Source organism: Staurois parvus, unplaced genomic scaffold (genome assembly GCF_062004578.1).
Source record: "Staurois parvus isolate SC_StPar_1 unplaced genomic scaffold, SC_StPar_1.0 ptg000409l, whole genome shotgun sequence".
Taxonomy (NCBI): Eukaryota; Metazoa; Chordata; class Amphibia; order Anura; family Ranidae; genus Staurois; species Staurois parvus.
The window spans coordinates 2,664,643-2,680,721 of record NW_028318205.1 but is presented as its reverse complement, the minus strand read 5'-3'; the positions used below and the strand labels follow the sequence as shown (position 1 = coordinate 2,680,721).

Here is a 16,079-nt window from a genome sequence, read left to right as displayed (position 1 = left end):
TCTTATTGCCACATTGAGACATATGAGGCATAGCCCACCACCTGGTATTCAGTTTCATAAAGGTACTTGTAAGCCTTACATCTACGTTAAGTTGGTAAAACACCTTGCAATGCATACCTTACCTAAAGGGGATTACATTATTAGAATTTTCATCTTTGTGTAAAAGACCTGTGTGTTAAAACTTTGCTGATCTTTAGCTAAGAAGTGCTCTTATGTTTACTTTCCAGAACCATACTTTAAGGCAGGGCTACATAACCCAGATAAGAGAATGATGTATCATTCAGCAGTTGGAACATTCTGCCTTTACAGAACACCCATTAATAATGTATAAATGGGACCCTCAATGATATTGGCACTTGGAAAGTTCTCAGCTGTTTCGTGAGTTCCAAAGTGTACACAGTACAGTGGAATACAATGAAATTGTTTAAGTTAGTTTCCCCATGCTCATGGAAATTTAATGCAACATGTGAATACTGCACAAACATATTCTATTTTTAGTATCTACATTCCTGGCAATGCAATTGCCTTTTGTTCTAGTTTTTCATATACAAAAATTGCTCATAGCTTTAATAGAACTCCATGAATAGTTGGTTGGCTACATCCCGTGTCTGGGGCACCATTTATAAAATTATCTGAGTTATGCTTACCTCTTTGCCCCCAGTTTAGAGATCTTTACTCTACTGGTTGCCTAGCTATCATGGTTTTGCATTCTCTGCTCTGTGCTGTAGCTGATTGGTTGTTGGGGGAAACTTCGTATACATCTAGAAGACAGCTAATTTTGGCCAGCTGAACGTTGAGTGTAAGAGGCGACAGCATGCCTGCTAAACAACTGGAAGAACAAAGTTCTGTGCATTGGGAACATAAAGCTGAATATATTTTCGATTGTTACAAACACTAGTTCTGATCACAACTAGAGATTCCCTTATTTTTAACAGACTTTCTCTCACTTCCTGTTTCAGCTATTTGAGAGGATGTGAAGGAACATCTCTGCAGTGATACAGAGATACAAAGGGCAGAAAGAAAACTGACAGAGGTTGTAATCCTCCTTTCTGAGGCCCACCTCACAGGGTCCCCTGGACCCTGTTCCCTCACAACTACTGCTACTTTCTGCTCTATACTACACTCTCTAACTCCAAATCTTAAATCTTTACCTCTCCACTGGCACCTTTCCTTCCCCTCTCAAACATGCACTGGTTCCTCTCCTCTCAAACATGCACTGTTTACTCTCATACTTAAAAACAACCCTCACTAGATCCTATCTGTTTGCACAACTTAAGACACATCTCTCTACTCCCATTTACTTCCAAGCTTCTTGAAAACCTTGTCTACAACTGTATAAGTTGCTCCCTCACTGATAACAGACTTCTTGACACTACAATATGGCATCCGTCCAGAGCATTCCACTGAAACTGCCCTACTAAAGCTCACTAATGACCTATTAACTACTAAAACCAAATGCCATTAATACATACTCAAACTCTTAGATCTTTTTGCTGCCTTTGACACAGTCAACCATACACCCCTCCTCAATAAAATCCACTCCCTTGGCCTTCACGACTTTGCCCTTTCTTGGGTTCTCCTACTACTTATCTCATAAGACCTTTAGTGTCACCTACAACTCTATCTCCTCTGCTCCTCTTCCTCTTTCTGTTGGAGTACCCCAAGGCTTTATCCTCAGGTTCTATCCTATTCTCTCTCTACACCTCTTCCTGTGCCAGTTGATAACCTCCCACAGCTTTCAATATCACCGCTATGCCAAAGACATCCAGATCTATCTCTCTACTCTTCAGATCACCAACTCAATCTCCACATGTATCACAATTGTACTAAGCGACATATTGGTATGGGTGTAACACCATATCCTAAAGCTGTGTCTGTCTAAAACTAAGCTTGTAATGTTTCCTCCTCCCCAATTCCCCCTTATCACTTTACCATTGAAATCAGTAGCAAATCTTCTGGCCCGTCCACACATGCCAGGGTGCTAGGTTTAATCCTAGATTCTGACCTCTCCTTCTGGCCTTACGTCCAATTATTGGCTAAATTTTTCCACTCCATAACATTTCCAGAATTTGTCCCTTCTTAACTAATGACACCAAAAAACAACTTATTCATTCCCTGGTTATCTCCCACCTTGACTACTGAATCTCCATTCTCACTGACCTGGTTTCACACAGGCTATCCCCCATCAGTCTATCACGAAGCAGTTACTTGACTCATTAACAGTACCTTACAATCCAATCTGTGGCTGCTGCCCTATTTTTCTAATCCCTTCACTGTCTTCCATTAACCCAATGTATACAATTCAAAATATTAACCACAACATACAAAGCTACCCACAACACCAACTTCTCAAGAAAATCTTGATATGTTGCTCAAATTGTCCATTCTGCCCATCCCAAGACCTCTTGCTCTCTAGCTCCGTTGTTACCTCCTCCCAGGGCTTTTTTTCAGCGGGAACATGGAGGAATGCAGTTCTAGCACAGAATGTATGTACTGGCAAAGGGGCTGGGTTGTGCTGGAAGGTCTGTTGATGGTGATTGCTTGGGATATATTGCAGCTGGGGAGGTGTAGTACTGCTGGGGGATGTATTGTTGCTCTGGGGTTGTGAGATAGGGAAACAGCTCTCATTGTTTGAATACTGCTTGTGTGGAGTAAATTAAATGTTTTGACTGACATTCTGCAGTTTAGCCACAAGATGTCACAGTTTTTCTAACACAGCCTCAGACTGCATAGATATTTCCATATTCATGAAGAGGTGGAGTTTTCACACAGGGTTGAGGGAACAGGAAGAGGAGAGAGAGCAGCCATGTTTAGAGCATGGTGAATAAGGGGCCCTGTGAGCTGGGAATCTGATGACATCCATGTGTGAAAGCATCCCTCCGTAACCAGAGCTGCAGCTAAGTGAAGCTGATGAGATTGCTGCCAGGAAGCTGATGAGATTGCTGCTAGGAATACTGATGAGATTGCTGCCAGGAATACTGATGAGAGCAGAGGAACTAAGCAACATATACTGCGAGACCGCATGCTTGTTGTAGAGACATTTGTTCTGTTCAGAGTCACCAGCCAATGCAAAGCAGACCCGGGTCGGTAAGATCGTGCACGCACCTCATTTCAGTGTTGGCGCCTTGAGACTGAGTCCAGGCCTATAGTTAGTTAGTTGGGGTCTCTGTTTGTGTCAGGCCACAAGTGTTGTTACTGTTCATTGGAAGGACTCCACAACTTAAAGTGACATTTCACATTGGAGAGCTGATAAAATCCTACAAACTCAAGCCAGACTGGCGTTTTGCTCAGAAGGAATACTCAGGCACATGCTACAGGACCAGTTATGGGAGAGGGAATACTGTCGATTTGTGTAAGATTGTTAGCTGTTGTGCTGCACCGCATGCTAGCCCATACCAAACACCCATACACTGATTCCTGCTCTTTTAGGGTAATAACAGGTAAGGTGTGGCAGCTTAGTTGTGCCCGCCAGTAGGTAAATTACTTCACTTTCTACCTTCATCCATCAGAAGGCGCCGTGCTGTGCAGCACAAGGGTCTCAGCCTTTGGGCTGGGTGTATGTAAATTTATTGTATGTTTCCAGCATTTGTGGTTGTGCTTATTTGCCACATCTAAGTAAAATTCTGTTGTGGCAAAAGCTGGTGTTGGGGTTGCTTTTCTCATTCGTGACTTCACTGTATCCTGGGGAGCCCACCCCGGTACATGGCTTAGAGGGTTCCTATATTTTTGCAGGGATCTACTGCTTGGAGGAGGGTCTGTTAATGGTGGCTTTTGGGGGGATCTGTTGCAGGGATCTACTGCTTGGAGGAGGGTCTGTTAATGGTGGCTTTTGGGGGGATCTGTTGTTGCTGGGGCAGATCTGTTGTTGCTGGGGGTGTATTTAGTTCCTGGGGAGAGGTTTTATTGTTCTTGGACAGGGTCTATTGTTGCTGGGGGAATCTCTTGTTGCTGGGGTGGGTCCATTATCATGAACAGATTTCATAGAAATGACTTAACACCACAAAATTATACTTGGTTCTGTATTCTCTAAAAGGAGCAGTGATAGGAGGTGAATAGGGTGCAAAGACAAGAGACAGTGTTCAGAGGTAGGTTGGGGCAGAGACAAGAAGTGACTTGGGGAAGGCATGAGTTCCTGCTCCTATTCTCTGAGAAAAAAAGCTGTGCCTCCTCCTAGGTTTGCCTCTAGGACTTCTCTAGAACCTCTCCCAAATTCTGGAACTCCCTGCCCTGGCATGTCTGATTATCTCCTGCCCTATCTGCCTTTCGGCGATCCTTGAAAACTCATTTGTTCAGTGAAAGCCTACCCCACCTCCATCTGAAAATGTTATTTCTGCCACCTCCTTCAGGTCATCCCTGTTGGTACTATATAAATACCGAATAGTAAAAATAATAATCCTTCCGTACTCTATCCAAAACTTTTTTTTTAAAGTTTTGCTTTTAGTTCTACGTTAAGGCAGACTAGATCACCTGCTGGAATCAGATCTATTTTTGTCAGTATAACATTTACAGTTAATTAACACATCTCACACTGATCACAGTGTTTCTCCATTGGAAATTCCTTCATCTTATCTCTTCAGAAGGAAGGACCCATCTTTGTTTAGGCATTACCCAAGTTCAGAATCTACTTTCGGACTGAATTCTGGTTTAGAGATGATGCAATCATGTAAAGCCTGGTGCCTGTCCAGGTCTTGGCTGTGTTCACAAATGTCAGAACTCCAGTCAGACCCTGTTGCAGCCTCTCACCTTCTGACTTGCTGTAATTACAATTTTGCAGTCTGATAACTGACAGGGAGGAAACTGATAAAATGTTTCTTCTGGCCTGCACCAGACTGATGACATCATCTCAGCTGAAGCAAAGTCACTGGACTGGAACACTAGAGGAATGATGTTTAATTAAAAAATGTAAAAGGTTTTTTTGAAACAATATATTGTTGATGCATATTGAGTCATGTCAGGAATGTATGTTTGCAGACTCGTTACTCAAAGGTCCACTTTACAGTATTTTACTAGTGAAGCATTTACTATTGTAGAGCACCACTTTTTCATGATCTCTTAGATTGCTCCAAGGAGCAGGGCCCTCCTAACCCTGTTGTATTGAACTGTATTGTTGCTGTATTGTCTCCTGTTATATTGTAAAGCGCTGAGCAAACTGTTGGCGCTATATAAATCCTGTATAATAATGGTCTGCAATAAGGTGTTCTTTTTGTGTTTGTGCAGTTGGGCAAAGTACATAATGTGCTAGCCTTCAAAGATATAAAATGTTCTCAAATATACACTTTTATAAGTTAAAGAGCTCTATGATAAACACAAATTTGGCTGTAGGAGGAGCTCACAGCTTCTTCTTTTATAGTGCTAAAGCATTTGACACCCTAGCATTCCTGTTGCTGGCAGTGGCTCACTGGTGACAAAATTGCTCAAAGAGCAACAAATCCACTTATCAGCTTTTGCAATGTCACTCTGTCCCTGGTTTCTTTGCTCTCCCAGCAATCCTGTTACTGGCTGATTGCTGACAGAGACAGCTTTGCTAGCGTGATATGGCTCTATCTTCTTTCACCTTAGTGATGCTTCTCCTCTGCCCTAGAGCTCCCTTTTGCATGCTGTTATTCACTCCCATACCAGCAAGACCCTCAAAACCATTTTCTTTTCAGAAAGGCACGTAACCTTAATACAAAACGTATCTCTCTCGTTTTTATGTTCTATAATTTTTTCCATCACTTCCACCACAAATATCTGTGATTTTGAATGTAACATTTATTTTGAATGGTTGGATCAATGGTTTATAATTCTACTCAGCAACACCAGATGTACACAATAATTATCTACCATAAAGTAACAACTAGTTTAAACTAGATTAGAACATACTGTAAATCATTTGAGAATCCCATAGTATAGCAATAATCCATAAATATACTTTTTTATACTTCTTATATCAACTATGTTATTTCCCCCTTCTATATAGAGTTTTGCATGTAGGTGTATAACATAGGTGAGAGTTTCTGTCTAAATCTGCCATCTCCTGTTCTTACTTTGCTGGTGCATCACTTCTCTTTGACTAGAAAATAATGTCATGATTTACTAAAAGAGGTCATTTTTCACTTAGCTCAGCAAAGCTCTATTCACGTCAATCATGTGCAAAGGAAATTCCCCATTTTTAATTATTGCATATTGTTGGGTGTTCAACATGAATACAGGTGCACCTGGATAAATGAAATATAAAATCCTTTATTACATTAATCCAAGTGGATCAATGATGTTTAAAAACCGAAGGGAATGTCAGGGTTGGCATTTTTCTAGAACACGTTAAAAAATAGAAGAGATGACTCTAGGTTTTCTCTAGTCTGCATACATGAAACACAGCTGCTGTTGTTTACCAAAGGGTCTAAGAACAGTCTTGTCCCAAAGCAACCAGCAAACTTCAAGCATTCCACAAACCACACAAACCAGAATTAGGGAGTATGCGTGCAGGAGTCATTGCCCAAAAAATTGGTAGCCTACACCATTTTACTACTATACATTTTGTGTTTTTGGCCAGCCCTATATGTCTACAAAATTGCCTTTACTTGAATAGATGCTGTGAATGGCTGCCAAATGCAACCCGGAGAAGAAAAATGGATGCAGGGTCCGCATGAAGAAAGGAGGAACAGGTCAGAGAAGGGTCAAAATAGGTAAGGAGAGGTAGGGGCATAGTTCTTACTTGACTGGAGGCTGAGGGTCAGATGAGCTGGGTGGAGCCTGCAAAGGTTGGTCCATTGCAAGGGTTTCTGGGTATTCATTCCCGAAAGTTCGGGCAAAGAGAACACTTCCCCTCCCTCCCTGGGTTCTGGGTTCCTGGTGTATTCGTGGTGGTGGGGGTAATATTTTGGTGGTTACAAGGTTCTCTTCAAGAGATAAAAAAGAAAAAATTAAGAATATTTGTCACAGCAGCTTGGCGGGTTTCGGGGTCTTTGGGGGGTCAGTGATTAACAATATTTGTTAAAATGTGGGGCCCATTAAGGCTATGGTGTTCACACTTTGTGGTTATTGGTGGTTCCCACAGGAGCTGGGTCCACTGGGAGAAAATCTAAGAATGTGTGAGCCGTAACATGTTTGAGCCGATTGGGGTGCGGCTGATGACATGGGCAATTATAATCATAAAGTGTGCCTTAGGAACACCCAAAGACCCCCTCCTGGTTACATTGTTTGAAATTGTTTAAAGTTGCGTTATTTATTAATTTGTTAATGAAAGGGCTGCTGTCGCCATTTAAACCCATGTCATGCAGGTTTGGTGTCATTGCTAAAGGTTTAAGGACCAAAGTTGATGAATCCTTTAGTCATGTGGTATTACAGTTTTTATGTCAGACCTTTTGCTAACCATTTGAAACATTGAAACATGCTGCAGTGGTCTTCCTGTCTGCCCTACTTTTACAAAACCCCCTGTTGTATAAATTGGAGCAAAGATCAGAGGTTCTGCCTAAAGTAACACTGATTGCATATTTCCAGTAAGTAAGAGAAATGTATGGTAACACATTATTAGTGAAAAGGGGCAATGAAAAGCACCAATTTTTATACATAAGCATCCACAATGTCTTTTCAATGGGGATATTATCAGTACAGGTGCAGCAAACAATTTTCATGCACAGAAGCAAAACTTTAAAAGTGGTCATGGACAAAACAGCCTTTCTTTAACATTGATTGTAGATACAATTGTAGCTAGCAGACAGCCTTCTGAAAAAATGATTATTCAGGCAAGCTAATACGTAGTAGTTAGTCACATTCTTGAAGGAGAAGTTTGGGCTACACAAAAAAACAAACATAACGGTACATACTCACCTACATGGCTTCAACATCAGTCTGATGCTGCAGCTGTCCCCCCCAGCTCTGACACCAAGAACTGAGTGATTACATGACCGCTGATTGCTCAGTTCTGCTCTGAGCAGAGAGTTAGTCATGCTCTCTGCCCATCCGGCGCTCTCTCTGGAATGTCAGGCTAGGGAGGAGGCAGCAGAAGCTGGCATAGTCTGTCAGTGGAGTGCTGGTAAGGCATCTGGATGTATCCCAACATTGTGGTCAGGATTCTTCCAGAGTCTGGATCAGCTCTGTGACGTCAGCTGATAGCAAGCTTTAGCGTGATGTTGACTGATTCTAGATCACAGGAGAGCAAAAGTGCACTCCTGTGATCCAGAAGAGAATAATGACCAAAAAAGGCTTTGGCCATATTCCCTTTTAAAAAAATTATAAGTTAACAGCTATAAATACTGTAGCTGCTGACTTTTAACAAACAGCCCATGGAGCCCAATGCTTTCTTTCCCAGAGCTTCAAATCCCCGGTGGTGCCATCTTGGTGGTGCCCTCTTAGATAGCTCTGATTTGTGGCTAACAAGCCACTGATCAAAGCTAGTCACCTTAAATGTGGCCCCCTCCCCCACCGCCGATGTCACCGCTTCCTTGTTTCCTACCTCTCTGCCTCCTACTGCTCTTCTTCTCTTAAATGCCCCTTCATTCTACTTTCTGTTGTTCCCTGAAATGACCCCCCAGCACCGATTTCCCCGCACTGATCCCATCCCCTGCAAACCCAATCCCCTGTAGCTACCCTGCAGCCACTGGCTTCCCTCCTCTGCCTCGCCCATCACTTCAGGTGCTGCAGGGACTTTTAAGGCATTAAGAAATGTACTCCCCACCACTCTGACCCCCTCCCGCAATGACCCCCGACTCACTGACCCCTGCTGCTGCTCCTGCACTCGGGGAAGCTAACAGGATGGAGAGTGGGGGAAGGGGGGCTTGGTAAACATGTGTTTATCAGCCCCCTCTCTTTCCTTCAATGAATACAGTCCATGCTTACTACCGACTGAGCATAGTAAACAGTGTTTACTAAATTAATAGGAATCTCTATACAGACTCCTATTCATTCATGTAATGTACAGCTTAGGCTTCTTTCTCTGTCTCAAAGAAGAGACATCAGGGGTCTGTTTAGACCTGTGATATCTCACCAAAGCCCCCCCACCCCAACCCCCTACTCCAAAAAGTAAAAAATATTAAAAAATAAAACTATAAAAAGAATGTAGAAAAAATTTAATTAAAACAAAAAAATAAACAAAGTAAGGCCTTTCTCACACAGGTCATAATCAGCATATGCCCCTGCAATGCCGTGTTTACCTGCACAGAGATGCACAGGTGGTCCAGGCATCCCCGTGCAGGCAGTGCCATTGATGCGATTTTGGATGTATCAATTGCACAAACACAGCCGTTGCTCCCAATTTGACATTCATATGTGTGGGTACATGTACTTGAGCTCACACTGTCTGTGTTCGGGGCCGTGCACCCACACCCACACGGATGTCAAATTGGGAGCAGCCGCTATGCCCATGCAGACATTGCATCCCAATTGAAGGAACAAGACTACCTGCATGAGGATGCACAGAACACCTGTGCATCCCCATGCAGTAAACATGACTCTCCATGGGCTATACTTTAGGTATGATCAACAAAAGAACCCTCAAAGTGATTCAGTAGTGCAAAAAATATATATGCATGTGAATAAATAAATAAGTGAGTGATCATTCAACATAAGTGAAAAATAAAATTAAAATGTCCATAATTATTTTATTTTATTTTTCACTTATTTTGAATGATCACTCACTTATTTATTTATTTACATGCATATATATATTTTTTGCGCTACTGAATCATTTTGATGGTTCTTTTGTTGATCATATTAATTAGTTTAGAAGTGGCAGCATTGTTTACTATAAATTATCACTATTTTTTAAATGTATTTTATTTATGATTTGGATTTCATCACGCATCTAGCGCATAAGCTTTTTGTTTATATATACTTTAGGTATGCCCCATGTAAACAAGGCCTTTTTGTAAGTTATATTAAGTTTGTGTGCACTAATTATGATTGTAGTGTATTTTTAATGAAAACAATGATTTTATGAATATTTGTGCAACTATTGTGGGGCCTAAAAGACCAGTAGCACTTTTTTTATTCTACGGATCATGTGCTTTCAGAAAATGTATGGTTTGGGGGGGTCTTTTCAAATTCTGCAAGCTGTACATAAAAATGGTAACCTCCAGATTTTTAGAGTAAATGGTTTTTATTTACAGTTTTGCATACCTTTCATTTTCACCATTTCACAAAAAGGCGCAATTTAAAATCTACAAATATTTGTTAATTAACTCAGTACAATTTTAACCTAATTTAGTATGAATTTAGGAGGAATTTTGTAAATAGTGCCATGTCTTTATTCAATAACAATGATTTTAAGTGAAAATAGCAATTTGATAAACATTTGCACAACTTTTGTGGGGTAATGGTGGTAGACCCCAAAGTGACCCCAAAGTTGGTTAAATGGCCTGCATTAAAAATGGGGGCCATTTAACCATGGAATGAAGCGTGACTCCCATGGAATGAAGTGTGACTAGAATCTGATGTTTAAAATTAATAAATAAATATTCTACTTTTTATTTCTGTTATGTATCTAAATGACCACTTATTCAACTATTTTGAATTTTTTACTTTTATCTACATTCTATGTCATGGGGGTCATTTTATATCGGAGCCTCTGCACCATTTTTTGTGTCAAGTTTCTCTATTTTTTGGCACAAATCCAGAACCAAAATGTATGTGCCAATATAAAATTATCTGACTCTGAGTACTGAAGCTTAAGTTCAAAATAATTCTAAAGGTCCATGAGAGTTACTTGCCCCAAAGAACTCACTGCACTGACTTATAATGAGCACATGTGGATGTAGAACTATTTATATATTAATAAAGTTCTTACTTTTCAAAGATACTCCATGAACTCTGTCTGTGCTGTTTCTTTATTCTAGTAAAACCAAAATCCCTGTTCATTTGTATTGTATGCACAGAGCTAAAAAAATCATTGAATACATTTTCCTTGTCACTGACCTTTAGTAGCAACTCCTCGTCGTCATTTTTAAGCACTTTCAGACTTTGACTTTCCTTTACTAAAAATTTATTTAGGATATTTAGAAGTAGTTTTGCTCTATTTAACAACTTACTGCTCATTATGTATTTTGGTCAATTGGATTGTAGTTTTGCAATTTTTGTTGTATTTCATGCAGGTTTCAAAGATGATTGCATCTGAAGTAGCTTTGCAGGTTTTCTTTGTATATTTGCTTATGTACTTATATTTCCTTGTTGGAATAAACCTCTGTGATATATTTGCCTAAAACTGATTGGAAATTTGCGAATCAGTGAATTCTCTGTATCATTTGGTGTTGGAAAAGTTGATTTTAGGCACAGATGATCGAACACTAGACAGGTGAGTAAAAACAAAGAGTTAGGCTTGCAGGGGGGCATGGGGGTAGTGTTAGGCTTACATGGTGGGTTAGTCTGAAGTTTAGGGTCACAGAAAGCATTAGTGTCAGGGTTACTGTAAAGGTTGGCTTAAAGTTTAGCAATACAGGGAGGGTTAGAGTTAGAGTTACGAGTAGTGTTAGTAAAAAAGTTATTGTTAGGTTATATGGATAGTTTTGTGTACATGTTTATGAAAGTGTTACTAAACCCAGGACCCTGCATTCACTATATCCAGTCTTCCACAGTACACAGAATATGGAAATGCAATTATTCTAGTAATATAAACTGCTAAATATCTTTTCTCAGCAGAGATTAATCTGGTTAATCTTGTAGGAGGAGTTTGCATTCTTCTCTGACTATCCTATGAGGCTGCATAACCCCTGACCCTCTGTCTAGACAGTGCTGATTGGCCCTGTGCTGATCACATGCCCCCCCAGCAATACACACCAAACTGAGCATGTGCCGACTTGCCACTGCTGCTCTAACTATGGTAGATGAAATGGGTACAGTAAAAAAGGGGGAGGATCTGAGAATACAGGAACAAACAGCCTTTTTACACAATGCAGAGGATTAACCCCTTAGGTTTCCCAGGAAGTATAACAAGCATGCTTTACTGCATGTACAGACTGATTTTACTGTTGTGGGTTTAGTAATACTTTAAGAGCAGAGAGCATTAGTGTTAGAGTTACAAGGAAGGTGAGTGAGGGACAGGGTCATGTTAGGATTACATGGAGAGGTCTATAGGGAGGGAGACTTAAAGAAGTGAAGACTGGTTACACAAAGGGTTAGTGTGGTGGTATTAGTGTTAGGCTCCATGTACACTTGACATTTGGAAAACACTTCTGAACAATGGAAACTGACTGCTGGAAAACATAGGTTAAAAAACATCTGTTTGCATACCTCGTTTATGCACACTTATGAGCGTTTGCCTTTAGAAGCATTTTTTAAAGATAACCTCAGGAGAACTTCCAAAATGCCCAGAATGCACTGAAAAACAGTAAAAAATTAACTATTTCAGACATTTTGAGAGAAATAGAGAGAGCAGAAGCAGAGACAGCAGTATTTGTTGAGATTAGCTGTCTTTTTTTTTTGTGACGTTTGGATGTGTTCCAGCTCATTTCTGTGCAGAAATTATTGCAGCAGTGTCTAACATATTTTCTTTCATAAGAAACCTCAAATTATGGTGTACCAGGTCCATTTGAGTATCGGGAAAATGCTTTGCATGCATTTTTTATGATGAAAAAAGGCTCTGGACAGCATCTGGAAATGGAAGAGTTAAAAAAACTTCCAAACGCAAAAGCTTATAAACGCGGTTAGCCGCGTTTACATACGTTTACAAGCATTTGGCGTTTGAAAAGCTGATAAAATCTACTCCTGAACACAAGTTTGGTGCGTTAAAAAAAACGACTGTAAACTTAACTGCCTGTAAACGATGATGTGTATATGGACACATAAGAAAACATTAGGGAGAGTTCAGGGGCTGCTGAAAAAAACGTGAGTTTATCAGCTGCAGTGTACATGGAGCCTTATAGGGAGGGTAAATGTAGGGATTAAAGTTACGAGAAGGTTAGCATGATGGTTAGGATTACAGGGATAATGTGAGAGTTAAAGCAGGACTCTAGTCTGTTGAAATCTATATTTTTATACTTCCCAATGCATGTGATTCAGCTTTTTTTTAACATGTATCTGAGGTTTTCAGCTATAAAACTGGAGAGAAAAAGCAATCACCTGACCAGCCATGGTTTTGTCATATAGGTAAGCACTGACATTTAGTTGGAGTCAGGTGGACCCAACACATCACTGTAGTAACACCCACAGCAGATGTGCAATAATTGTGACAGCAAGTTTAGATTGTAAGCTCCAAGGAGCAGGGCCCTCCTAACCCTCTTGTATTGAACTGTATTGTTGCTGTATTGTCTCCAGTTATATTGTAAAGCGCTGAGCAAACTGTTGGCGCTATATAAATCCTGTATAATAATATAATAATAATAATAAATGGAAGGTTAGGGATACAGAAATCCTGAGTGTGAAGGTTGTGGTCACAGTGACAGTTAGTATGAGGCAGGGGTGGACTGACAACTCATGGGGCCCCTGTGTCCTTGCCCAAACTCAAAAAAGCCTATGAAAAAGGTATCAGGGGCATCTCATGGAGCCCCCTACTGACCCCGGGCCCTTGGGCAGTGCCTGAGTTTCCAAATGGTCAGTCCGCCCCTGGTATGAGGATTAGTGTTACAGGGAGAATTTGTGTATTCGATTACAGCCAGGTAATGTTAGTCTTACAAAGAGTGTCAAACGCAGGGGTACGGGAGCTAGAATGAACGTTAGGATTATGGTTACAGGGTATGAGTGGGGTGTGAGTGCTAAGATTACAGGGAAGGTTGTGTGGGTTGATGTTCAGGTTTGATATAATGGGGGCCTTAGGGTACAGCAACAGTCTGTGCCAAGTGATTCATGCCAAAAGCTACTCAAATTACCTGCTTCTTTCGCTGAAAGCTAATGTATTCCTTATTTGCATTCTAGGGGGTTGACAATACAAAATCTAGAGAACAGAAAACTAGAGCAAAGCTGACTATATAATGTAGTTGCTGTGGACAGCTGCGGCATTCTTGCTCCAGTTTTTGTAAATCAGGCCTATTGTGTGTGGAAGCACTGCACTTAATACAGAGAAGTTAGCCTTTATTTTTTCATCTTTATATTGCTTTTTTATCTTTATTGTTTTTGTTTTTAACATAGGTCATAAAAACAATATTATAAACACTGTTACCCAACTGTTTGTCCATTTTTAACATTTACAGTGACCTCTGCACCAGAGATTCAACAGAGGCATCTTTTCTAGTTGGGGCTTTAATAAATTGTCCCATAGAACGGTCTTCGGGGACAGTTCTGAGCATAAATTGTCCTGCTCCCCAGGGAGAGTGTTTCTGCATCCTCTTTGCATAGCTTTACTGATACAGGGTTGTGGTGGTTGAACAGTTAAAGAATTTTCCAGAGTGTTCCCATCTTACCACTAATGTGACCTATTTAGTCTTTCAGTCCCTATGTCTTTGTCATGAATCCCGACCCGATCTCCTTATTTCCGCAGTTCATCAATATTAGACAGATTTAAGGCCACGATGTATAATAATACACCTTACAGCAGCTGGTCCTGACACTTGCCATGTAATTAAGGCCATGATAGTTTTTGTTGATGGCAAGTGAAAGAAAATGGCTTTGTTCTCAATTCCAGAGGCTTGATTGCTGGTTCTCATTCTCACCTGAATTCGACCTATTCTGCATTGTGCACATGATTGGTAGAGTGTGAGTAATTGGCGTCCTGGAAGATGACATTTTCATGAAGCACACTTCGTGCTGCTCCAGACTAGAGGGAATTTACTGAATTTATAGCGGAGGAATCTCATCAAACATGGATTTAGGAAATGCCTGTGTGAAAAGTAGAAGCCCACAACCAAATATCAGAGATTTTCTTTTGACATTTGCTTAAAATAGCCTCATTGCCCTGAGCCCTTGTTATCTCATGAGTGTAAAACTGTTTTAGACTGTTTTTTCTAAGTAACCTATATTTTAATATGCAATTTTCACATTGACAAATTGTTTTCACAGCCCTTCCAATTATGGTGCAAAGTGATGTAACCTGAGGATGTGGTGCAGCTTTGTAAGCCAAAAACATTTTATAAAGATGCAGAGATAATTGTTTACTTGGACAAACAGCTGTCTCATGACATTAAAATATATCTAAAAGTCACAAGTTAATTTCTAGGAAAAATGTGTGTGATGTGTCTTACCTGAAAAAAAAATTAATTGTCTTTAGCAAGTATCGGAAATGAGGCATCTGTGCATCCATAACCTAACTTTTCCTGACTGCAGTTAAAGCTGAACTTTGGGCTATATTTTGGCCAGCGGTGGGCTCTAAAGCAATAAATCTTGGACAAGGCCTATCCCAGCTTGTGATTGGATAGCGAAAAAGCAGCAGCTCATACTTGAGATCTCTTTCTCTGTCAGCAAGCTCTCTCTGTTAAATAAATGTCACCGTGCAATGCAGTAAAGTCTTCCTTTCCAGTTGTACAGGAGATTATAGCACGCTAATATAAAAACATTGAGGGTCTAATTTAAAATATTGAAATCCCACTTCATGCCTGTGCAGTAATGCACGCAGATTAATGCTTGATTTTGTGTGTTAATGTGCATTACGTTAAGGCAGCACACAAGAAACAGCACTTGACCCAGAGGTGCATTGCTTTACCGTGTATGGTGGTACCATGCGTAAAAACAGAAAGGTTTGAAGTCAACCTTAACAATAATTATTTAATAGATACAGTAATAGTGTTAGGAATGGACTGGCCAGCAATGGTGGGACTCACCTGCCTTTTGATCTGCAGTACCAGGGCTGGCCAGCGGGTGCTCCCAGCAATCAGAGACTCAACCTTTCAGCCAGCTAACACCTGGAACTGATGATACTGGGGTATTTAAGGGATGGCCAGACTTGCAGACTCTGCCTTGGTGTTGTGTTTGTCCTGGGCCCTGTATCTGTCCTGCATCCTGTTTCTGTTCCTTTGCTGACTTCTCCTGCTCTGATCCTGGCTTGTGACCCTGACCATTCCTCTGTCTGACCCTCTGTACTATGCTGCTTGCTACCTGCTGAACCTGGCCTGTGACCCCGACTATTCTCCGCTTGCTCCCCCTGTACCTACCTGCCCAATTGATATTGACCCGGCCTGCCTGACGACGCTTGCTTGTATATACTGTTATCTGTGGGTGGTTTGGTTTGGTTTGTTTGCACT

The 16,079-nt window shown here is 40.8% G+C and overlaps 1 protein-coding gene across 18 annotated transcripts in view; it reads left to right on the top strand.

The window, feature by feature from the left end:
- MYT1L (myelin transcription factor 1 like) overlaps positions 1-16,079 on the top strand; it is a 664,471-nt gene that overhangs the window by 170,333 nt on the left and 478,059 nt on the right. The window contains exon 3 of one of the 18 annotated variants that reach the window (XM_089686717.1): positions 6,569-6,665. The exons of the other annotated variants lie outside the window; for them this stretch is intronic. The gene's annotated coding sequence lies outside the window, so the exon portion shown is untranslated. The remainder of the gene's footprint in view (positions 1-6,568; positions 6,666-16,079) is intronic. 18 annotated transcript variants of the gene reach the window in all.